Source organism: Hemicordylus capensis, chromosome 2 (assembly GCF_027244095.1).
Source record: "Hemicordylus capensis ecotype Gifberg chromosome 2, rHemCap1.1.pri, whole genome shotgun sequence".
NCBI classification, from domain to species: domain Eukaryota; kingdom Metazoa; phylum Chordata; class Lepidosauria; order Squamata; family Cordylidae; genus Hemicordylus; species Hemicordylus capensis.
Window position 1 is genome coordinate 191,927,775 of NC_069658.1, and position 25,721 is coordinate 191,953,495.

The window sequence follows — 25,721 nt, forward strand, 5'->3', positions numbered from 1 at the left end:
CCTTCCACCCGCCCTCTTCAGCAGTTGGGAAATGGAGGAAAAAATAATACCAAAAGGTCACTTCCCGATGCATGACTATGTATGCTGGGCTGCAGGCCCTCACCGCGGCAGCTGGGACACAATAATCTCTCTCTATCCCATTTGATTTCTGGCTGAGATGCGCACGTTGGCCAACCGAGAAGCGACTGGAACCTGGTGGACTGAAAAAGCCCTAAAGGGGGACTTGTAAAGGAAGAAGATCGGACATGATATAATTGCTATTATTCTTATTTACCAGAGGGTTGCAGGCTCGGTTGGTTCTCTGAGCGGAGCTAACCATGTTACAAAATCGGATTGCAGAAACAATGAAAACCACCACTCTCCCACGCAACCCATGTAATATATATTCCTGATCAGCGTCAGGTTCAGGCCCCAGCTCATTTGTTAACACATTCGATGGCCTTAGGGAAGCCCCTCCCTTTCAGAGTTGGGCGGGGGCAGGAACTAGCCCACTGCACAGGATGGAAACAGTCAGGTCAGCACTGCAATGCATCACAATGAGGAGAGAAATGATTTGCAATTCACTGTAGACCTCTCCATATCATCACCATCTGTTGGAGAGGGGTCATAGCTCAGTGGTAGAGCACCGGATCTGCATGCAGAAGGTCCATAGTTCAATGCCAGGTAGGGCTGGGAAAAACAGCTCTATCCGGAACTCTGGAGAGCTTCGGCCAGTCAGTGTAAGCAATACTGAGTGAGGTGGACCAATGATATGCCTTGGTACAGGACAGCCTCCTATTCATTCATTCATTCATTCCCTGCTCTTCCTCTGAGAAGCCTGGAGCAGTGTACACAGTTATATTTATCCTCACAACAACCCTGTGAGGTAGATTAGGCTGAGAGTAAGGACTGACCACTATGCTAGGCTGCCACTCTCTGGATAAAAACAACCACAGAGGGTGATGTGCATTATTCCCATGTCTCTGAATCTGTCCCATCACCAAGCACAGATTCAGAGACCCGAGAGCACTATCTATCTATCTATCTATCTATCTGGTTTCATTTCTATACTGCCCTTCCAAAAATGACTCAGGGCGGTTTACACAGAGAAATAACAAACAAGTAAGATGGTTCCCTGTCCCCAAAGGGCTCACAATTTAAAAAGAAACTTAAGATAGACACCAACAACGGTCACTGGGGGTACTGTGCTGGGGGTGGATAGGGCCAGTTACTCTCCCCCTGCTAAATAAAGAGAATCACCATGTTAAAACGTGCCTTACTATGCCACCTGCAAACTGTTTGGGGAGGCTACCCATGCTGGAGGGCTATTCTCTTCAGCAACTGCCTGTGGGCTTCCGAGAAGCATCTGGTTGGCCACTGTGGGAAAGAGGATGCTGGACCTTGGTCTGATCCAGCAGGGCTTCTTTTATGTTTTCATAGGTTTGTAAACAGCAATTCACCTGGTTGTTTGCAGTGAGTAAGAAGGGGTTCCAGATGACTAGGCAAGTTTATAAAGATTGATTCTTGAGTGCTTTTAAGGCCATAAAAATGAACACCACAGACAGGCAGAAAACTGGGTGGACATACCAGTTTTTATAGAATAAATTGCAAGGCTGACTCAACACTCTTACTTTTAGACTGTTATTCTGAACTTCATATGCCAGCATAGTGTAGTGCTTAGAGTGTTGGACTAGGACCAAGAAGACCCATTCAACCATGAAACTCAGTGGATGACTCTGGGCCAGTCATGTCTCTCTCAGCCTAACCTACTTCACAGGGTTGTTGTGAGAATTAAAAAAACCCATGTACACTGCTCTGAGCTCCTCAGAGGAAAAGAAGGATATAAACGTAAATATAAATAAACAAACAAACAAATAAATAAAAATATGTGCCCAACTATGGCAGGTGGAATTCTGAGAGTGCGCAAAGAGCAACTCCCCACCACAGCAAAGAACAAGGGAACCCTTAGAATGCATTATGTAAATGCATACTTGATGTGTAGCATATTAGTCCAAAAATCAGGCAGTCACAAAGCACCCAGGTGTAAGGTAAAGGTAAAGTGTGCTGTTGAGTCCGTGTCGACTCCTGGCACCCACAGAGCCCCGTGGTTTTCTTTGGTAGAATACAGGAGGAGTTTACCATTGCCTCCTCCTGCACAGTATGAGAGGATGCCTTTCAGCATCTTCCTATATCGCTGCTGCCTGATATAGTACCAGCGGGGATTCGAACAAGCAACCTTCCACTTGTTAGTCAAGCATTTCCCTGCTGTACCACTTAAAGTAAAGGTCCCTTATTCAGGAATGCTGCCGGATGGGTCTGCTTTGAAAAACAGGTGGTGGGTAGCTGGAAATGGTCTTTATTGCTATTCTTTAACATTGTTTATTTTATTTGGTTCTTAATTCTTTTCTTTGGATTATAGATTGTCTTGAGCTTTTGGAAATGTTCTCAAGGGAGGGAAAAAAGGTGGTATAGGCACTTCCCGCCTGTATTAATCCACTCTATGGAACTCTCTTCCCCAAGAAATCCAAATGACTCATCTTTGCCAGGTATTCAAACCCATCTGTTCTGGCTGGCTTTACATTCTTTTTGTAAACCATCTCAAATTTTCTTGACAGAAAGGCAGGATTTAAATAATGGCTCACATTGCCACAGTGTGCAGAGAAGTGCGGTGGAAAATTTTTCCAAGAAAAGTTTCCATTTCCAAAATTTCTACTTGGCAGCTTGAAAAACATTTAAGATACAGTGAGGGGAAGGGGACGGCATGTTGGTTTTTTAAAAATGTATGCATAGGTCAAATAACATGCCAAATCAGAGCACAAACTATTTAGGGCATCAGGAAAATTTGTATCGTATTTTTAAAAGGAAAGTTAATGCAAATGTTATGCAAAGAGAGAGATTTGCATGGGAAATTTGCAATTCAAAATTTCCCAGAAAATCCACATCTCTGGCAGTGTGCTTGCAGAAGAACATTGTGCTTGTGGCAAGGATGCTGTGCGTGCATGTTCTGGTGCATCGGGAGTTTAGCAGTGTTGCACTATCACAGGGCAGCACCACTTCAGTCACCCTGCAAATGTTGGACTACAACTCCCAGCATATCTGACTACTGGACACTGTGGCTGGGGGTGATGGGAGTTGTAGTCCCGAAGCAGCTGGAGGGCTAAAGATGTGCAGCCCTGCACTAGCATTACACTATTATGTTGGCTCAAGGATGTAGCACAAGAGAACATTGTGCAAAGAAAGGAATGTCTGCTTGAGACTAGTCCTTGCACAAGCAGATGCTGGCAAGTTGTGCCACACTCATTGCTCAAGACAGTTCCACAACATGGCTGTGCAGGAACCAAGCTCTACAGTGGCGTTGCTCAAGATTGTGCCACAACACTCCTGGCACAACCCTGTATACAAACCAGAGAGAATCTTCCATCCGTGGTTGTGCAACATCATGGAACACCACAACTCAGCTCCACAGCCTTCTTGCACAAGCGCGTCTTGTTTGTTGTGCAAGAGCACTTTAGTCAGGGCGTTCAGCAACATGTTTATATTACAAATAATTTATAAGTAATAAGAGCTATGGCAGAGCTACAGAGAACACCAGCTACTGGAGCTATCGTCCTTGTGTAGAGTTCTCCACCCCATAATATTCAGTTCTAACGTATCCCATGGACTGTTCTTGCCCCTGCTCCAGATCACTGGCTGGTAGAGGCAGAGAAAAGACATGGGTAAGCCTGATTAAATACTGGACAAGAGGCAGATTGACCTGGGGCTGCATTTTCACTGGCAGTCACACGTCCAGCAATGCATTGTGGTTAAATCAGAACATTGCTCCATCTAACTCAGTATTGCCTGTGCTGGCCGGCAGTGGTTCTCCAGGGTTTCAGGAAGGGGTCTTTCCTAGCCCTAACTGGAGATGCCAGGGACTGAACCTGGTACCTTCTGCATGCAAAGCAGATGCTCTAGCTCTGAACCACGGGCCCATCCCTGCAAGTCTCAAGGCCCCTGACACCTGCCCTGACTTGATACCCTCAGGAGGCAGTGAAGCTCCCCTGGAAACGGTACAGCACTGCCACCACAAAGCCCATTAACTGAAAGGACATGAGGACCAAGGCATCTGGTGGGCCACTGTATGAAACAGGATGCTGGACTAGAAAGGTCTTGGGCCTGATCCAGCAGGGCTGTTCTTAAGTTTCAGGGCCCATAGCCTGACGGATGCCAACTGGAAACAGGGTGCCAGCTGACTCATACTGCTGTAAGCAGCAGTGCCCTAACCCTCTGCTGGTATTCATAGGACTGGGTTGGCAGAAAATAATAGGGGGGCGGCACAGATAAAGGAACAGAGATGTACACAATACTCATTCCTATTTTGAATATCCCTCACATTCCTTTTACATTTATTTTTGCTGCAGACAGAAAGCAAAGGCTGAAAGCCTCTTCTGCAAAGGTTCTGCATCCTTGGATCCAATCCTTTCCCTGTTTTATCAGTTTGGACCCTCTCCAGCTGTTCTGACTTGTATAATTTCAGCTGAGCATGACCACTGTGATTGTGACCCCTGACCTCCAGCCGAGGCCTGACCAAAGCAAAGCAGCGTGGCTCTATTCCGTCCCATGTCTTCTTGACTTAACAGTGCTGTTGGCAGAGGAGGGGGTGGAGGGAAGCAAAAACCCAAACAAACCATGACCCACATGACAAATGACATGTTCCAGGGTGATCCGTCCCATGAGGCTCTTTCCTGCCATCTCTTTTTACAGCCAAGAATGCGACTGGAGCTGTAACGTGACACGACAGAGACATAGAAATGCAAGGGGTTTTCGAGGAAAGCCAGATACTCAAGAAAAAGACCGAGGTCGCTCTCTCTCTCTCTCTCTCTCTCTCTCTCTCTCTCTCACACACACACACACACACACACACACATGCTCTTTATTGATCGCTCAAGAATCTCCCCCTCACTCCACTTCGGGGTATGTGTAGGTCTGCCATTCAGATGAAGATGATGCTCTCCCTAATTGAAATAGCACCACATCCACTCCAGCTAGTGCAGGCAAAGACAATCTGCTACTTGCCCATCCCAGATAGTGCCCTGCAACTGGACTTGGGTGCAATCCCATCATGCCATGAGTATTGACAGTCCGGCAATGTGTCATCCTGCCTTTCAACTTTACGTGCCCAGCTACCCTGGCCAGGGGCGTAGCTAGCCCGCCGGCGGCCCGTGTGCGGCCACGCCAGGTGCCCCGATAGCCACGCCCCCACGTCTGACATCAGATGCGGGGGGCGTGGTCTGGCTCCCGAACTGAGCCTTGAGGCTCCGTTCAGGAGAAGCAGCTTAACTGCTGAAGGGGCCATGCGGCCCCTTCGGCAGTTAGACAAAAGGGAAGAACTGAAGGGAAGAGCTGCTTCTGGGCTGCGTTGCAAACGCAGCACCAGTCTTAGCTCCTGAAGGGGCCGGGCAGCCCCTTCAGGAGCTAGTTAGGTTGGTGCTGCGTTCGCAGCACCAGCCAGGAGCGACTCTCCCCTGCCTTTGTTTAGCTCTCGAAGGGGCTGCGCGGCCCCCGCTCGGGAGCTAAACTCCCGCCCCCGTGTCTGACGTCAGACGCGGGGGGCGTGTCAGGGCCGCTAATGGCGGCTCCTGCTTGGGCACGGCTCGGGTTCTTTGAACCCGTTCGCCCAATTATAGCTACGCCCCTGACCCTGGCACTTCTTTAACCATCTCCCCCACCCTCTGGTGAAACTGCCACGATCAGGAGAAAGCCTCGTCTGTTTCAGGGTGTGGTGCTTTTGGTTAAATCCATTCCTTTATCCAGGCCAGCTTTTGAATGAGGCTTTAGTTACTTGTATTCCAGTCCTGTAGTAGAGGCGGGGCTAACAAACAGCCCGCAGCAAGAGCAGGAATAAGCAGTCAGCACTTGCCTCTCAGTACATAATATCTGTCTCATTAAACTGTTAATATTCCTGATCTCACTCCACCGCTTGCATACCACAATTCTTTCCCTTGGATTCTACAAAGGGCATGCATATCCACCTCACCAGCTCCCATATGAACTCCCCAGTAAACTAGGACTAATAAAAGGGAGCACCACTAAACTAAGACAGGGTATCACTGCAGCTGAGGGCAGTTCTCAAGATGAGTGGGAGCATTCCTTGAACTCCCCCCCCCCTCGAAAGCCCACCAAGCATGTTTCATTGGAATATTCATGAGAATTCCTTCCCACTAAGCTATTCCGACCGTGGGCCAGTGAAACATTTTTTACGGTGCTGATTAGTCTTGCAATACATTATTATTTTTAGTTTAACTTTGTACTGACAATTTTTCTTTACTAGCAAAATGCCCACCAAAAAGGCAGAGGTGTAGCTGTGCTGATTCTTGGTGCTCATCTCTTTAGCCACCTTATGCCTTGGTGCTTCCAGACCTATGAAGCATGCTATTCTTTACCCTTTGGTGCAAGGTGTGTTGGTTGTGAAGCATGAATGTAGGTCTGAAATGAGGAATGGGGCTGATGTATGGCAGGGCTGCACAACTTCAGCCCTCTAGGTGTTAGATTCCAGATGAGAAACCTGAAAAGCACACCGCTTCTCCTAGGAACTGCAAAGGGAAACAGTGCTTTTCTTACATAATGGATTGACGACAGATGCAGGTATTACATCAGGGCTGTGTCATTTCAGCCCTCCAGCTGTTGGACTACAACTCCCATCACCTCTGACTGTTGGTCACTGTGACTGGGGATGATGGAAGTTGTTGTCTAACAAGAGTTAGGGGGCCAAAGTTGTGCAGCCTTGATGTAGTGCTTGCTTCTGTCATACATGCACCAATGTCTCCGTTATGTAAGAACAGTACTATTTCCCTATTCAGTTCCTAGGAGAAGGAGTCTATCTTTCAGGTTCAAATCTTTAGGATTTTCATCTATAGTCTATCATCTTCCTCTGTTTCCAGACAGCACTTCTCCTATGCCAGCAAGGATGTTTAGAAAGAGGTGGACAGATGGACATAAGGAAATAGGTAGCTAGCATGAATTGTCCCATTGCTAAGCAGGGTCCACCCTAGTTTGCATATGAATGGGAGACTACATCTAAGCACTTTCAGATATTCCCCTTAGGGATGGGGCTGCTCTGGGAAGAGCAGTTTCAAGTTCCCTCCCTGGCTTCTCCAAGATAGGGTTGAGAAAGACTCCTGCCTGAAACACTGGAGAAGTCACTGCCAGTCTGTATAGACAATACTGAGCTAGATGGATCAAGGGTCTGACCTGGTATAAGGCAGCTTCCTATATTCCTAGTTAAGAATTATTACTTTAGAAGGTTCTGTAAGGTTTAGAAGGTTCCTTGGTGGTTCCTAGAGGACCAACGGTGAGGTATAAATTGAAACGAACAAGGAATCCCGTGACACAGGACCTTTCATGATTCTAGGCTTAGTGCAAAGCTGCAGATGGCTCAGGCCAGAAGCCAATCTGGACCTCCCTCTCTTACACACATAGAGGGGATTCTCACGATCAGTGAGAAGCGCCATAAGGGGGTTTGTGGGGAGAGCGGGCTTAGCCTGCTCTCCCCGCAGACAACTGGAAGGCAGCCCTGGGTGGCCGGATCGGCTGCCCACACAACTGCCAGCTCTGTCACGGAGCTGACGGGGGCTGCAGAGAGAGGCCCCGGAAGTTCCAGGAAGTTCCAGGCGCAAGCGTGCAGGGCATCCTGGAGAGACCCCCGAGCCCGGCTTGCAGCCTCCTGGTTGGGGGTCTACTCGTGTGTCACCACATGCTGCGGCAACACACGAGCAGAAAGAGGTTAACGCTCGCTCCGTCAACCTCAGCTAAGGGGAGGGGTATTTAGGGCGGCTAGCTGCCAGGAGCCACGCAGCTCCCATTGCAGCACACAATCGCCCCAAAGCGGGCTAGGCTCCCTTAGCCCACTTTTGGGCAACTGTGAGAATCGCCTCATAGAGCACTACTGGGCAAGTCGGCCTGGGCTGCATTTCCTTCTCAGTTTCACTGTAGAAGGGAGGATCATTTGCATCAAGTCATCAAACTGGCTGGCTGCACTATATCTATCTATCTGTCCACTTTTCTACCATTCACATCCATGGCTCCTTCTCCAACCCTTCGAAGAAAGAAGAGATGGTGCCTGTTTATTCTGAGGAATGCAGATGACTAACGGAGCATCATCAGTTTGCCCTTTGCTTGTGGGCATCCAGTTGGCAACTGCTGGAGAAAACGTGCAGCACTAGAGGGACGATCCAGCAGATTTGAACAGAGACGTGGAAAAACATGCAGATTTTTCGAACGTGGGACTCAGATGTGCATTTTCTGGAAACCTTTGAATGGGGAAATTTTACATATGGTTCACCCATACCATTTTTTCTTATCTGTATAATTTTCTCTTAAAATTTTACTATGCAAATTTTCCTGGTGCCCTAAATAGATTGTGATCCGATCTGGCATGTTTGACCTACATATTTAGTAAAAACAAACCCTACCAGATTAATTCCTCACACTATGAGGCTGTTCCCACATGCAGCCTAATCCAGACTACAGACTCCCAGCCTGGGTTAGCCTGAATGTGAGAGAACCACTGGGAGCCAGCCCGATCCCGGTGGGCCAGCACCACCTAGCCCAGCTTTGCAGCCTGGCTGCTAGCTGAGGTTAAGGGTGCCAGCACTCCCTTAACCCAGGCTTGCTGCTTGTTGGCAAGCTGGGCTACTTCTAGCCTGCCTGGCGACACACAGGGCTGGTCATGTGGGTGCACAGACTGTGCACCGCCCAGGCTGTGAACAGTCATCTGGGGGAAGGTAGGTTGACCCCTGCCTCCCCCCCACACCGCCCCCTCGACTGCACACACATGAAGTCATGTGAACAGCCCCTCTGTCGCAAATGTTTTTCAAGTAGCCAAGTAGTTGAACTTAAATATTGGTTGGGGGGAAATCCATAAAGACAGTGAGCCCCTTCTCATGAACAGCCTGACCTAAGCTAGCCCTGTTCTTCCCAGATAGGGCTGGCCGTGTGAGGCCCTGGGATGGCTCCTGATCCTGCCGCTCCTCCCCTGAGTAGCCCTGATTTTAAACCAGGCTCACAGAGAGAAAGGAGGCCAAGTGCGCACCTTCTACCTCACTCACCAGTCATGGGGAGCTCCATGCTCTTGGCAGCTGTTCCTCCCAGGCCGCCGGCAGCCATCTTTACCATAAAGCCAGGGAGAAGCAGCAGCTAGGCAGAGTGGAACTTCCCCCATGCACCAGACTACTCATGTGGTGCACTGTGGGATACCTGGAGGCCCCAGCGGCCTTCCTCCTGCCCCACTCCAGATTCCCACTTGTCTCGCCACCACATCACACGTGTGGGTGGGCAGGTGGCAGAGCCCTGATGGCACCATGGTAATCTGGGGGACAGTAGGGAGGCTCCTGCCATGTGAACGGCCTTAATGTGGTTTAAACGTTCTACTGAAACAAGTGCAAAGCTTTCTTTGGGAAGAAACTGTATTGGAACAGTCAATAAATCAACAAAACATATGTACTCTCATACACTTCCTAGGGATAATCACCCCCAAATTTTAATTTCAACTGGGAAATGGCCAAACTTGCCTACTTTTGCACCAGCATCCCTTTATTGTTACTAAAGAAATAATGAATTTTCTGAAATGGGAAAGTAAAAATACAATATGGAAACATGTCTGTAAATCTCTTATGAGATGACGATGCCTTTGCAGGCCCACCAAATACATGCTTTACCTGAGAAGGAGGGAGAAGGGAATAAAAAAACTAGGGGCAATAATTTCTATGGGTGATCAGCCTTGCTTCCTCATCCCAGATTCAACCCATATATTCAGGGGAGTTTGTGAGACAATTTTTTTTAAAAAACCCACAATTTTTAGTACTTATCCCCTCTAAGGACTTCTCCGAGGCCATAGGAGTTCACGGAGGTTCCCCCCACCCCCGCCACCGGCCTTCCTTGTGGCAAACATTGCCCGGTTCGGGCATTCTTCAGCCTTTTCTGGGCCCTTTCCCCATCACAGTGGCCATTTTGGAGGCCGCTGCACATGCACAATGGGTAGCTGCCCGAACCGGGTGATTTTTGCCACAAGGAAGGCTTGTGGGGGAGGGGGAGCCTCTGCGGACCCCTCCACACACACCCCACAGCCTTGGAGAAGCCCCCAGAGGGGATAAGTTCTTTAAAAAGTTAAAATTTGACTTGCGAACCACCCACCCCCATACCGAATCTTGGGGATTCGATGGGGGGGCAAAACTGAATTGGCCTGGTCCTGTTTGGGTCTGTTTCGGACTCGAACCAAACCAGACCAGCTGGTTTTGTGTACACTCCTAGCACAGACCTTGAAGTCTCCCACTACAGCAGGAAACAAAGCAACTCTGGATCCTCTCCAATCCTGTCATCCACCCTCCTTTCTCACCAGCTGAGGAGCACATGGATTCCTGTTCACCACTGCAGTTTGAGGGAAGAAGGCAGATAGATGACAGGACTGGGGGAGGGAAGAGCAAGAGGAACAGTTGGAGCTGAACAACATCAGTATTTTGACAGACACCTTTTCAAGTGTTGATTCTCTTACATTTAGCGGGGGGGGGGGGGGGGGCAACCGGCTCTATTCAGCCCCAGCACACCATCCCTCCAGTGTTTGTTGCTGGTATTTGCCTTATGTTTCTTTTTAGATTGTGAGTCCTTTGGGGACAGGGGACCATCTTATCTATATAACTATTTCCCATAGATGTGTCTGTCCTGGATGCATCCCGGCACTCCAAGGATTGGCTGGGTGGCGGAGGCGCTGGATTGGCTGGGCGATGGTTGGCCGCTTGGGCAGGGAAGTAGCAAAGCAGAGAGGAAAGCGGGCAAGCAGCAAGGAGTTTGGCGGCAATAGGCAGCAAGCAGATTGGAAAGCAGGTGCCCTGAGGAGGAGGAAGGGTGAAGCCAGCAGGGAGAGGGGAGACTGGGGATGAGGGGAGAACCAAGGACCAGCCACGGTGGGGAGGCAGCACTGGCGGGGTCGGAGGCAGCTGGGCTGCCAGGAAAAGGAGGGTGGGGGGAGGGGAGTGGGGTAGAAGGCGGGGGAGCGAACTGGGGCAGAAGGCTTGCAGGGAGGGGAGACTGGGGCAGAGGGTGGGGGGAGTGTACTGCCACACAGATGCTCTGGACTGGGGCAGAAGGCTTGGGGGGAAGGGAGTGAGGCTGAAGGTTGGGGGAGTGTACTACTGCACAGATGATCTGTGCAGGATCAGCTAGTTTATGTATTGTTTCTTGTTCTAGGTTAACCGCTTTGAGAACTTTGAAGAGCAATATATAGAGCAGTATATAAATATTCGTAGTAGTGGGATTTACATCCCCCCCCCCAAAAATCATGAATAAAAAAAATCACTAATTTAAAAAAAGATAACATTCTCAAGGGGGGAAGAAATAAACACAGATCAACCTACCAGGTTAAAAGCTTATCTAACTTATTAGGCTAATAATTCTAATGAGGGTAGGAAGACACATCCTACCCCAGTTCATGAGCTGTGCAACACACCTGTTGCGCAGTCATCTGTGAGTAAAAAGCAAGGTTGGATGAGGAGGAAGTGATTATTTGCTAAGCAGAAGCTGGGTCGGAGGGCTCCATCCTACCCAGCAGCTGCACCCCAGCTCTTTAATGAGGCTGGACAAAAAGCCCTCTGACCCAGCTGCTGTTGAGCAGATGATCACTCCCTTCCTCTCCTCCCTTGCTTTTTACTCACAGACCATTGGAAAGACAGGAGCATGCACAGCTCCTGAATTTGGGCGGAATGAATCCCCTATCCAAATCAGAACCATGAGAACAGCCCAGTTATCAACCCTGATTACCAGCAGTGTTTCAAGGTTCTGGGTAGAGGTGTTAGGCAGACTTGTTATCAAAGATCCTTTTCAGCTGGAGAGTCTGTGGATCCAATCAGGGAACCTTCTGCAAGCAAAGCAGCTGATCTGCTATTGAGTTAGGGCCCCTCTCCAGAAGGATGCACAGCTGACATGTTTCCCATTCTCAGGATGATTCAGAGGTCTATACCTGGTGTGCAGGTTGCACAGCAGGAACGCTGCTTCCCTGCAGCATGGAAGAGACCCACTGAGTTCATCTGGACATATTAAAAATGGGAGATGGGGCAGTAAACAGTTGCCACAGTTTTGCTCTGGGTTACAAGACACACAGTGGACCAACAATCTTGCTGGCTTAACTCCCTGTGTGTGTTTGGCTGAGAGCTCCATTATGATGTGGAACATACACTATGGAAGGGTCTTGTGTTATCAGTTACCTGGTCATTAGTTAAGGCTGCCTGCTCTCCTCTCAGGAGCAACAAAAAATTGCTGACGTCTGTCTGAGTGATGGATTGAGCCACTGAGCACTGCCCCCACCTCCTCCAGAACTCCTGCAGAGACCCCCCTTCCTCTGTGATTTTTTGACTGCCTTGCAGCTTTCACAAAAGAAAAAGAAAACCAGGCAAAACTCGGTTTTTGCTTTTAGTAGAGAATCTCAAGGTCGGCTAATGAATGTGAATAGGTGGAAAAGGCCCAACACCCTCCACATAAGCAAGGCCAATGCAGCATAAACCAGAGGTTCCCAGTTATTGTTGGACTACAACTCCCATCATCCCCAGTCACTGTGGCCATTGTGGCTGGGGACGATGAGAATAGTCCAACAACACCTGGTGTCCCAAGGTTAGGAACTCCTGGTCTAAACCATTCCCAAAATATTTTTATCCAACCTTTTCCTGTTTTAGGATTTTGAAATTATGAAAACTGCTTTCCCTATGATAACTTCTCCTGTGCTAGAGCCATATGAGGGTGAAGACAAATATAATCTCAAGCATAATGGAAGTGATTTGAATAGACATTCACTGCATTCCAAGGCATTTGTTTTCAGGACACAGAAGTCCTATTCAGACATTATGCTGTATGAGTGTACAGATGTCTGTTCACTCACCTCTTGCCTGTGGGCTTCTCAGAGGTTTCTGGTGGGTTACTCTGCAACACAGGATGTGGGACTGAATAAGCCTTGGGCCTGATCCAGCAGGGCTGTTCTTCTGCTTTTATGCGAAGGAGCCCATCACGTCACCCTGGGGAGAGATAGTTCTGAAGTTGTGGTGCAACTACTGAGAAGGCCCTGCCTCTGGTACCCCACCAAGCGGACCTCAGTTAATCTCAGGTGTGGTGAACAGTTAAACTGGGGGTGACTAGAAAGAAGGCCTTCTGGCCCCAGTACGCTTCCCAGGGAGGCTCTCACCCAGCAAGGATCTTTTCATTTGGCCAGACCTTTCAGCGTATCAGCTCCCTGTTCTCATCTGTGGCTTTAATTGTTTCCCTCAGCTTTTAATGTGTTTGTATCACCTTGCTGCACTGATGACTGGAAATTCATGACAAACCTAAATAAGCTCAGTGAAGCATTCCTGAGAGTCCCATGTTGCTTCTGTGTTGGCTACCTACCCCTCAGCCTGCCTAGCCAAAAACAGGGAAAGGGCGAGTGGCCACGGTGTGGTGGGGCTGTCCGGCCCCTGGGCAACTTGGTTCACCTGGCCCCTCCCCCACGGGCTGAAGTTAGAAGAGCCTGAGGTAAAGGATAGAAGGTGCTGGAGGGAAACAGAGGAAACGCTCTCTTAGTAGGTGATGTTGACATGGGATTGAGCCAGGGTCATATCAGGCACGACATTTTCAGAAGTGCAACGAAGAGGCTTTGAAGCTTATGCCTTAAAACTGTGAATAGGGCAACATGCCAGCTCCGGGACAAGCATGCTTGTAAACAGTGGTAAACCTTCATTTCCCTCTGTGTAATGTGTGAAATAGCCCTTAGGGGAGGCATGGAAGAGTTGGTTTGTGGAGGGAGGTTTCCCAATGTGTTTCAGCCTCAGAGGCCTTCTTCGTGGCAATAATTTGTAATATTTCCAAGAGAACTTGAGCAAGTAGCCTTTGTAAGCTTGTAAGGCGGCAAAGGCTACTGGCTCAAGGTCTCTTTGAAACTGAACAGATGGTTGCCCCTGAAGGAGGCCTCTGAGGCTGAAACACATTGGGCTTCAATAAATGCTTCATAGCACCGTCAGACTGTGTCTCCATAAGAACATAAGAAACGCCCTGCTGAATCAGGCCCAAGGCCCATCTAGTCCAGCCTCCTGTTTCACACAGTGGCCCACCAGACGCCGCTGGAAGCCACAGGCAGGAGTTGAGGGCATGCCCTCTCTCCTGCTGTTGCTCCCCTGCAACTGGTACTCAGAGGCATTTCCTTTCTTTCTTGTCTGGTTGGATGCTTCCTGTTTTTTAAAAATCTGCTTGTGGAAGTCTCCACCCACTCTGTGAAATCAAGAAGAGCGCGTTGTGGCGTGTGGAGCGGGACTGCAATGAGGGCACATGGGAATCATGGGAGCATGAGGACTAGGGGCTGGTTCATGGTTCTCAATTGAGTAACAAGACACCATGGAGAAACATTTGTATGACCTGCACTGTACATACAGTGAGCTGGAAGACATTTAAACACAGCCGCCAGGGAAAGCGATCACAGAGCGAGCTGCTGGTTCCTTGTACGTACAGTATGGTCCAGGTTAGCCTCCCTCAATGACAACTGTTTTGGCCATTGGCCGTAAATAAAGTATCTATCTATCTATCTATCTATCTGACTGACTGACTAACTAACTAACATATTCATGTATACATAGTTGCAGGGAGAAATTCAGCAGTGTGAACTGACTCCAGCAAATCTTAAATCAAGTAAGAGGCCTCTCTGGCAATCCAAACCAGCAAGTGACAGTTTTATGTTAATTGGATGGTTAAAAGATGATGGGGTTTGGGGGGGGGGAGGGAAGAGCAAGAGGAGGAATCACATTGCATGTGGCTAGGTATTGCTCGGAAAACCCTGTATCCCTATGTGCCCTGTTCTCCCTCCTCACCTCCATTCTTCAGGTGATGAGACATGTTAGAGAACAATGTGTTATGGGTCGGCTATATAAATAAAGCTTTTATTACAACACAGGGAATTTTGTTATCTCTGCAACCCATACCAAGCAGGGAACCAATTCAGACATTATGCTATATGAATGTACAGCTATCTGTATACTCATAGATGGGTTTGTGTGAATAACTGTACCTGTGTTAATTTTAAAAGTGAACTTGGATACAGGCCCTTCAAATGCATAGTACAGAAAGGAACTGTATATCTGCACCTGTGTTCAGCATAACACATGAATGACTATACCTGTGTACAGATCTGTACCTATGTACAATGTACACTCGTTGTACAAGTGCTAAACATAACATGTGAATGGACCTAGTGTTATCAGAGCATCACACAGGGGAATGATGGCACACACTGCAGAAGAGTGATGAAGAACACAACATGGCCAACAGCCTTGTTACCCTCTTAATACCCAATTCTGCCCTGAGCTGCTCAGGATGCTGAATTCAACAAGGTTCCCTACCCCTGCCCGCTTTGCATAATTATTTATGTATTACATTTAGATCCCACTCTTCCTCCAAGGACAGGAGCCCAGAGCAATGGGCGTTTTAATGTAAACCGCCCTGAGCCTTTTGGAAGGGCGGTATAAAAGTTTTAATAATGATGATGATGATGATGATGATGATGATGATGATGGTGATGGTGATGGTGATGTACATGGCTATATTTATCCTCACAACAAGGCTAGGCTGAGGGACAAGTGATTGGCCCAGAATCACCCAGTGAGTTTCATGGCTGAACGGAGATTTGAACTAGGGTCTACTCTACGTCCTAGTCCCATGCTCTAACCACTACACCATGTTGGCTGTATGCATAGCCAATCACTGTGTGCATGTGCACACACCACAATGCAACAGATCTGGTACTAGAGCAAGTTTCTAGTCAGGCTATACATTCTGTGCTAGTGAGCCTGGGGCCATCTTTCAAATCTCACCCTGCAGTGCATAAGGCCAAGTGCCCACTTTCCAGTCTCCAAGAACAGCAACAGCAAGTAGCAAGTATTGAGGTGGACATCATATCTTTGCAGGAAGGGGATACAGAGATATGACCCTCAACAGGATAGGACAAGCATCCTATCCAAGCTGAGGAGCTATACGTGCTCTTGATTTTTGATAGTCTGTGAGGGGGAAACAACGAAGAAGGGGAAGATGCAGGGGTGTGGGGACAATGGAGCAAGGCGGGGGAGACAACTGTCCCTCAGCCACCAAGGTCAGGGGGGCACCAAGGCACCTTCTCTCCTTTGGCCAGTTGGCCTGGGGAGAAAAGCCCAACCAGTCAGTGTTTCAATGAGCCTTACAATGAAATGCTGACTAGGGAGGATGAGAGAGGGTCTGAATGGGTGCTCTCCTGGGGTGGTAGCCATGATGTCAGATGCGGGGCGGGATGTGGCCAGTACCAGGGATGGGGTCAGTCAGCCCCTTCAGTGTTTCCCCAGTCAGCGGTTCATTGAATGATTGACTGGGAGCTCCTTTCCCTGCCTCCACACAGAGGGAAACTCTGTAGGGGCTGACAGGCGCTGTCCCTGGCATGGGCCATGTCCCCTGCATCTGACATCAGATGCAGGGGCAGGACTTTATCCTCCAGCCACTAACAAGCTCCCTATGCCACTGGAGGAAGCGATCATGCGTGAGCCTCACACTGTGTACAAGGGCTCCTTCCTACTAGGGGTGTGCACAGAACCAGCTGGTCCGGTTTGGTTCGAGTCTGAACCGGATCGGACCAGTTCAGTCTGGCACCCCTTTGAAACCCCTCCCCCATCTGAGGCAGGGGGTTCTGTGGAGGTCCCCCCTCCTCCCACCAGCCTCCCTTCCTTCCAAAACTGGCCCGTTCAGCTATTCTTCGGGCTCCCCCCCCGCCCACCGGCGCAGCTGCCATTTTGGAGGCCGCCATGCCTGTGCAGGTTTTGTAAGGAAGGCAGGCTGGCAGGGGGAGCAGAAACCTCTGCAGACCGCCCTCCCCAAACACACACACACCTCAGAGAACCCCTCCGGAGGGATTCAGTTTTTAAAAAATTAAAAATAACATGAAATAACCACTCACAAACCCCCCGAATGGGCCGGGCCAGGGGCGGGGAGTCGGTTCGACCCCAAAGTGTCAAACTGAACCAGTTTAACGTTGAATATGGTTGATGTCGAACCTGTTTGCACATCCCTACTCCCCACCCAGCAGTTGTGCCCAGCTGCTAAATAAAAGGAGGGAAAGCCCTTGTGCCCAGCAAGAGCCGCCCAAACAGTTACTTCCTCCCTCTCCTATCTTGCCTTACCCTCACAGGGGGTCAGAAATCAAGAGTGTGCACAGCTCCTGCACTTGGGTAGGTCACTTGTCCTCTCCCACTGGGGATTGTGTGAACAGCCTCAGAGCTGGGGGATCCCCATGTGGGGATGATACATTCAATACTCCCCATCCCACAGCTCCGGTCTTAACAACACTGCTCAGCCAGATGTTGCTGGGTTTAGCTTATTTTTCCAAGTGGAGAAGAGAAATAATTGACACTCTCTCTTATCCTGCAAGCAGTGCTAGGGGCACACGGCGCACAGAGTCTCCACAGAGGATGCCGGCTTTGAGCAGTGGGAGAAAGTCAATGGAGCATTGAGGAAGAATAGCTAATTCCCCTTTTCATTAGCAAAGAGCTCCCTTGTAAGCTCCTATTTAAATCCCATTTGGAAGATGCAGGAGGGAGATGGGCAGCTTGCAGATTGGATTAGGCTCTGCTTAATACAACACAGGGGCTTGGTCCTCACGAGACCCCTGGCAGGGAGATGGCATCATTATGTTGTACCTTTGGAGTGCAGGTGGCCTGCTGGTGGATGTCAGACTGACTGAGTACTTGCACTGTTCCTTAATCTCCCTCCTTCCCGATTGCAATTGAGATAATGGGCTCTAGGTTTAGAACATGCCGGTGTGTGTGTGTGTTTGTGTCTGTCTGTCTGCACATGCACACTTTACTTTTCAATAGTTAGATCCTGCACATCTTTACAGGGATTATTTAGGGCAAAAAGTAGGAGTGTTCCCTGGCTAGATCGGGCTCCTGAAGCTGCCAAAGAGTCTTTGGCAAAGACTCTAACCCAGGGCTTCTCAAACTTAGTAGTCTCCAAATACTGTAGTCCCCAAATATTGCTGGACTACAACTCCCATCGGCCACCTTAAGTGGCATGGCAGGAAAATGCTTGACTAACAAGCAGAAGTTCGCTGGTTCAAATCCCCGCAGGTATGTTTCCTAGACTATGGGAAACACCTATATTCGGCAGCAGTCATATTATACTGCATAGGAGGAAGCAATGGTGAACCCCTCCTGTATTCTACCAAAGAAAACCATAGGACTCTGTGGGAGCCAGGAGTCGAAATCGACTTGACGGCACACATTACCTTTCCTCAACTCCCATCATCTCCAGCCACAATAGCTATGACCCCATTCCCTTCAGGAACTGATCCTGGCATTGTCTACTACGTCTATGGCCTTGGCTCACTCTTCCTTTAAGCATCTGGATAACAAATCCCAAATACACCACCATACCAGCACATCTTGCCAATGTACACAGGCAAATCACAAGAATAATCCCTTTCTTACATATCTTTCAGCAACTGGAGAGACAAGTAAACAACCTAGGTGAGTGGCAAACAATTTAAATGAGTCTTTGGGAAAGTAGACAGGGGCTGACCTTTGCTTTGAGGCTTGTTTACTTTGCTCATCACACAAGTGCTTGTTGTGATCCACAGGGCTACGGGCTGCCGGCTGGCTGGCATCTTGGTACTCGCTCTCCCACCTCTGCCAACTATTTCTTCCTCCCTCTTGGATCAATCACAAAACCTCTGAAGCTTCACATCCTGGTATCCCAAGTGCTCCCATCAAGATCCAGTCAACATGCCTGCAAGAACCAGGACCGCCCCTGCACTAAAAGCAGAACTAGATGTTGCAAAGCAAATCTGTGTTTGCCTCCTAATACTGCTGAAGGGGAGGGGAGGAAGTGGTATTTGCCGGGAGAAACTGGTAGGCAGGGGACAGGGCTGTAACTCAGTGGCAGAGCAACTACTTGCAGGCAGAAGGTCCCAGGTTCGATCCCTGGCATCTCTGGGTAGGGCTGGGAGAGACTCCTGCCGGGAACTTTAGAAAGTCACTGCCAGTCAGTGTAGACCAAGGGTCCCCAAATGGTGGGACTCCAGATATTGCTGAACTACAACTTCTAGAATAAATGGGAGAGGGGGGTGATGGGAGTTGTAGTTCAGCAACATCTGGAGTATCAAGGTTAAGAACCCCTGGTGTAGGCTGAGCTAGGTGGACTCAATACTGAGCTAGATGGACCAGTAGTCTGCCTCTGTATAAGGCAGCTTCCCATGTTCCTCTGGAAAGGATGCTTACTCCTTTACCTGCAAGCTAATTCACATATTCCCATTTTCTTTTCTCGGGAGAGAAAAAATCAGGGGGATGTGTGAATTAGCTGGCAAGTGAAGGCTGGGTGGAAGGGGCATGGGATACTGGCCTCAGGCTCCAGGGCTGTGAGGGAGAATCAGCAGGCAAGACAAGGGATAAACAGTCCCCGGTAAGGCCCCCACTCCTCCCTTTCATTTCTGTAAATCTTGATTAGGTGGCATAAAGTGGAAACTATGCCATCATATAAAGCCAGTTAACCTTTATATACCCCTCCCACCTGAGCAAAGAGGCAACTTTTCAAGTGGGAACTCTCTTATGTTTAGCAGGGAAAGAGCAATTTATCCTATCCAAGCCCATCATTGTATCCCTCCCAGCGGCTGTTACTGGTCTCTCACCTGTGCTTCTTTATACAGTGTGAGCCCTTTGGAGACAGGGAATCATCTCCCCCCCACCCACTATGTAAACTTCTTTGAGAACTTTTTTGTTGAAAAGCAGTATAATTTTAAAAAAATGTATAAAATAAAATAATAATAATAATCAACCATCAGTTGCACCAGTTCCAGATGACAACCTCCAAGAGAACTCATTCAAGAATATGTGATGTATTTAATTTATTAAAAAGTTTTATCCTGCCTTTTAATCTAAAGATTCTCAAGGCAGCCAACGGCACTTTAAAACAGACACAAGATTCCAGACACAATGAAATCACAAGATTTAGGGTTTTTTTAAAAAAATCCTAAAATATATTCAAAAATCAACAATAAAAAAATACCATTATAACGAGAGAAATTAAGTGGGTCTTCACCTGTTCCTTAAATGCAATAAGGATGGACTCCTAATGGATTGTCAGACTTCCAAAGGTGAGGAGGCACACCTGAAGAAGTCCTACGATCTGTTGCCATCCCCTGCATCTCAGAATGTGGGGACACTCAGAAAAGTTTCAAGATTATCTCAATGCAGGGGTTCTTAAACTTAGGTCCCCAGATGTTGTTGGACCTCCACTCCCATACTCCCTAGTCAAAATGGCCTTTGGGGATGCAAGTTTGATCTGGGGATGCAAGTTTGAGAACACTTGTCTTAATAGTCAGCCAGGCTTGTATGGGAGCAGGCAGCATGAGCCCAGATTGTTCAGGATATTAAAGTTCAGGATACTAAAGACCAAAGCTCGGCAGCCAAGCATTGCGATGATGGTGCTATACCTGGCAAAACACAGCCACTTGGACCGGCTTTTCCAAAAGAAGGCTGCTCATTTCTCACATGACTAAAAGTGTGTGTGTGTATGTGTGTTATTCCTCTTTCAAAGCCATTAACTGTCAGGATGCGTCTTATGGGCCAGTGGCAGCCATGTTCCTAGTGTTTGGGTGTGGGTGCTCTCACACCCCATGCAATCACAGAACACACTTCCCAACTCAATTCAACCCTACCAGGAACATAGGAAGCGGAGGTGGCTCCATAACTGAGCAGACATGTGCAGAGCACATGGGCCATCAAGTGGGGCTGGGGCAGGGGAGTCACCACACACCTCCTGGTGCTAACAGAACTTGCCTCCGTGGCTTCCACTGACATCTATCCACTGCCGCCAGCTTGCCTCCCTTTGTCAGCTGTGATGCAGTCAAAGGCCATCATTGGCTTGCCACCTGTTTGAGCTGGATGGGCTTCTGCCAGGGTGGTGATGTCATTCGTCCACGTTGTCAGCGATGACAGCAGTGAGTGAGCAAGTGGCCATGGGAGTCGCAAAGGTGAGCAGTGGTGGGGCCACCCAAAACTAGCACCCAATTTCCTATCAAATGTCACTGATAGGAAACTGCCATATCGAGTCACTCTCGGTCTGTCTAGTTCAGTATTTTCTGCACAGAGTGGCAGCATTGCTCCAAGGTTTCAGAGAGGGATTTTCCCCAGCCTAACCAGCAGATGTCAGGGACTGAAGCTGGAACCTTCTGTATGCAAAGCAAATGCTCTACCACTGAATATGGCCCCATCCATAGTGCAGTCATAACAAGTAGCAGCTAATTCAACAGTATCATCTTGCATAACACTAGAACCAAGGTCATCCCATGAAACTGTTTGCCAAGGAATTTAGGACTGACAACAGACAGTACTTTTTCAAACAATGTATAATTAATCTATGGAATTCTCTGCCACAAGATGTGGTGACAGCCAACAGCCTGGATGGATTTAAGAAGGGTTTAGATAAATACATGGAGGACAGGTCTATCAATGGCTACTAGTCTGAGGGCTATAGGCCACCTCCAGCAGGGTTTTGTGGTAGCAAGCATGACTTGTCCCCTTAGCTAAGCAGGGTCTGCCTTGGTTGCATCTGAATGGGAGACTAGAAGTGTGAGCACTGCAAGGTATTCCCCTCAGGGGATGGAGCCGCTCTGGGAAGAGCAGAAGGCTCCAAGTTCCTTCCCTGGCAGCATCTCCAAGATAGGGCTGAGAGAGATTCCTGCCTGCAACCTTGGAGAAGCTGCTGCCAATCTGTGTAGCAATACTGAGCAAGCTGGACATTGGGTCTGACTCAATATATGGCAGTATCCTATGTACCAGTTGCACGGGAGTAGCAGTAGGAGCGAGGGCATACCCTCAGCTCTTGCCTGTAGGCAGCCAGTGGCATCTGGTGGGCCACTGTGCAAAACAGGAGGCTGGACTAGATGGGCATCCTTGGGCCTGATCCAGCAGGGCTGTTCTTATGTTCTTAAAAACCTGGTAACTCAGACACCATGGTTGGGCTTTTTTTACTTTCAAAAGCTGTAGGGTAGCTGCCCTCACCCCCTCCCCCAATACATAAAGGTGGTATTCACCTTGCCAGCAGCAAGCTCTCTGCTAAAGGAAACCAATCTAGCCCAAGCATATGAGCTGCTCCTATGTTGTGCCACCAGTTCCAAGCTGTGTTTGTGTTCATAAAAGGATTGGGTGGGAGGGCTCCTCTGCCAATGTGGTATTTGCCAAGAGGTGGGGGGTTCCACCGGATAGGGGAAAGCATTTTTCACGAGTTCCATATTGGGTACTTGGGCTGCAAGGCTAATTAGCACAGCCCAGGGGGAAGCAAGCGACACTTTACAATAATTGGCTAATCATTAGTCACTGTAAAATCATTAATCACGACAGGGGGGCATGTTGCTAATGCAGCTCTAAGAGGCAGCATCGTCAGTGCTCTCGCTTAATGGATGGCTCGCTTAATGGGGAGCGGCGGGAGCTGGGAAGCCACATCCGAGAGAGGGGAGGATTCCCGTTGTGCTGAGCAGCAACCAGCTCCAGCCAAGCCCAAGGCGGCCTGGAAGTGTTGGCTGTATTGCTCCTTAACTTAGGGGAAGGAAGTCTGCATCCGAACACAATTACAGGGATAGAGAACCTTCCTTGGAGGAAAGATTAACACATTTGCCAGTGGGAACAGCCCCAACCCTGGCCGGGCAGTGCAGGTGAAAGAAGGGCCCAGTCCCCCAGTCAGTGAAGGAATTAATGGTTTCCCCAGCTGCAACTCAGTTATACTCCCAGCAACCAACTTGCACTGCCCCAAGATCAGATGGGAGGGCAGATGCAGTGACTGCAAACCTTTTGTAAAGGAGAGGCAGAGCCACCTTTTATAGGTGCCCTATCATTTCCCCCTCATTGGCTGGGCTGCAGGAGGATCATTTTCCGTCCCCTCCATATGCCTTATTCAGAAGGAAGGCACATGCACTGGGCAGAGAACGAAGAGGTTCGAAAACTTGGGTCCTTAAGACGTTGTTGAACTGCAATGCCCATCATCCACAGCCACAATGGCCAAAGGATTATGGAAGCTGTTATCCAACATTATCTGGGGACCCAAGTTTGAGAACTCCTGCCTTATGAGAATATTTGTTTCTGCATTTCTATCCCACTCTTCCTCCAAGGAGCCCAGAACTGTGTACAGTTCTGAGAGAGAGCCAGCGTGGTGCAGTGGTTAGAGTGCTGGACTAGGACCGGGGAGACCCGAGTTCAAATCCCCATTCAGCCATGAAACTAGCTGGGTGACTCTGGGCCAGTCACTTCTCTCTCAGCCTAACCTACTTCACAGGGTTGTTGTGAAAGAGAAACTCAAGTATGTAGTACACCACTCTGGGCTCCTTGGAGGAAGAGCGGGATATAAATGTAATAATAATAATAATAATACATGGTTATGTTCCACACAAAAACAAGCCCTTTATGCAAATTTAAGCAAAGACATTTGATTGTCTTTATGTCAGAACATAGTCTATGGCAGGGCTGCTCAACTTCGGCCCTCATGCAGGTATTAGGAACGTAGGAAGCTGCCATATGAGTCAGACCATAGGTCCATCTAGCTCAGTATTGTCCGCACAGACTGGCAGTAGCTTCTCCAAGGTTGCAGGCAGGAATCTCTCTCAGCCCTATCTTGGAGATGCTGCCAGGGAAGGAACTTGGAACCTAGATGCTCTTCCCAGAGTGGCTCCATACCCTAAGGGAAACCTCTTACAGTGCTCACACTTCTAGTCTCCCATTCATATGCAACCAGGGTAGACCCTGCTTACCTAAGGGGACAAGCCATGCTTGCTACCACAAGACCAGCTCTCTTCTAGGTTGGCCTCCCATAATCCCTGGCTATTGGCCACTCTGGCTGGGGCTTCATCCCAATGGCGGCTTCATCCTGAGTGGCAGCTGCTGCATCCCTTAGACTTCCACCAACTCCTCCTCCCCGGAAGTCCAGCCTCTGCCCCATTTCCTCCAAGCTAGTCCTACCCCTGAGCACATGAGTTCTTGCCTCCGATCATGATCAGCAGACGCTTCCTTCAGTCCAGCTCTCTGAGACGGAGCTGCCTGGCATGACTAACAGGAGGGGAGAGAGAAAAGTGCCCTTTCACAGACAGAGCTTCCTATCCCATCATACACCAATCGCCCCTTTCTATACTCAAGCACTCCTTCTTGGGAGGCCCATGTTTGCTGCACGTAATGACTCCTACTGAGCTGTAAGTGGGCATCACAAGCTGTGACCAAATGGAAATAAACAAAGTCAAGTACATCACTGCTAAAGCCACATGGAACACTAGAGTGCAAATTCATTTGCCTGGCATAATCACTGGTGGGACTGGTAGAACAGCCACCCTTGTTGTGTTTCTAATTTAAGGGTGCTTTGGTAAATGGGAAAAAAATGTTTTAATACAGTGAAGGGTGATGCGCCCTTCTGGGGAATTTGCAACAGTACCACTGCATCACCCAAAACTGGCACTCGTTGAGTGTGGATCCAATCACAAACCAGCCACTTAGCCCTCAAGTAGTTTGAACTTTTTATGTTAGGGTGGGAGGCAACAGCCACTTCAGGTAACCATGGAAACTCTTATTTATCTCCCGCATGCAAAATTTAAAAGGAAAAGGACTTGCAGTTTGGTTGGTTGGTTTCCTTTTCCAGCTGAATAATTCACAGAGACTCTATTGGAAGGGTGAGCCTTAGATAAGTGGTATCGCAACGGGAGAGGAACCCAGAACACCCCTCCACCTCAAGTGCAGGGTGTGCACAAAGCCAAGAGGTGGTCAGAACTAGCCAAAAGGATTTATCCCTACGTGGTCTTTGTTAACAGCCAAGGATGCATGGTCCAGCTGCACCAATTACCCATTCCCATTCCCAGCCCCACAACTGGCACTCTGATGCACATTAGCTGCTTGATTAGTTACTCTCTTATGCTGGCTGAAGGATTTGCAAAGATTACAGACGACAGCTCCAGGAAATTATGCAGACAAAAAATGAGAGGATCTACTGCCTGTGTGTCAACCTGTTTATCGGCTTCCTTATCTACCCTACAGGCACGGGATGGTACACCCGTTGCTCTCTTGGCTTTCTGCGTTATTGTGTGCTATAAGCAAGCATGTCAGTAAATATTATAGATGCATAGACCAGCCCAAAGGCTTGGAACAGATAACACTGAGGCGGCCCTTCCATGAGGCATGATGAGGCAATCGTCTCAGGCAGCAGGTTACCGGGGCTTCAGTGAGGCAGCAAAGCAGAATAAGGGTACCTCACACTACTACCAACTCTGACTCTGAAAAGCCAGACCAGATAGGTAGATCTTGTAAAGCCTGATGGACAGCTCTGCTGTGTCACTAGAAGGTGGATGTTTCATAACTGGGTAGACCACAAGGGTCCTCTCTTTGCATTCTTATTGGTGGAACCTACCACACAGGTTTTCATTAAGAGTACATGCTTGGTGGATCTCTGAAAACAAGATGAAGGTGGTGGTCCAGATAATTGAGCCTAAACCATCTAGCAGGTTATAAATTAAGACTAGTACACAGAATAGTGCAACAAGGGCAAGAAGCTGGTGCAGATGTTGGAATACTAGTGCAGTCTTTTCTGAATGACCTGACCATATTGGAAGGTTGGCCAACATATTCTGCACAGTTGAAAAGCAATGCCAAACAGAATACTCTGCAGTGGGACTTGAGGCAAAGAAGGTGTGGATGGTAGGCAGCAAGCCCTCATGAGAA

The 25,721-nt window shown here is 48.7% G+C and overlaps 1 protein-coding gene across 4 annotated transcripts in view; it reads right to left on the reverse strand.

The window, feature by feature from the left end:
* OLFM2 (olfactomedin 2) overlaps positions 1-25,721 on the reverse strand; it is a 283,573-nt gene that overhangs the window by 150,052 nt on the left and 107,800 nt on the right. The window contains exon 2 of one of the 4 annotated variants that reach the window (XM_053300619.1): positions 12,881-13,013. The exons of the other annotated variants lie outside the window; for them this stretch is intronic. The gene's annotated coding sequence lies outside the window, so the exon portion shown is untranslated. The remainder of the gene's footprint in view (positions 1-12,880; positions 13,014-25,721) is intronic. 4 annotated transcript variants of the gene reach the window in all.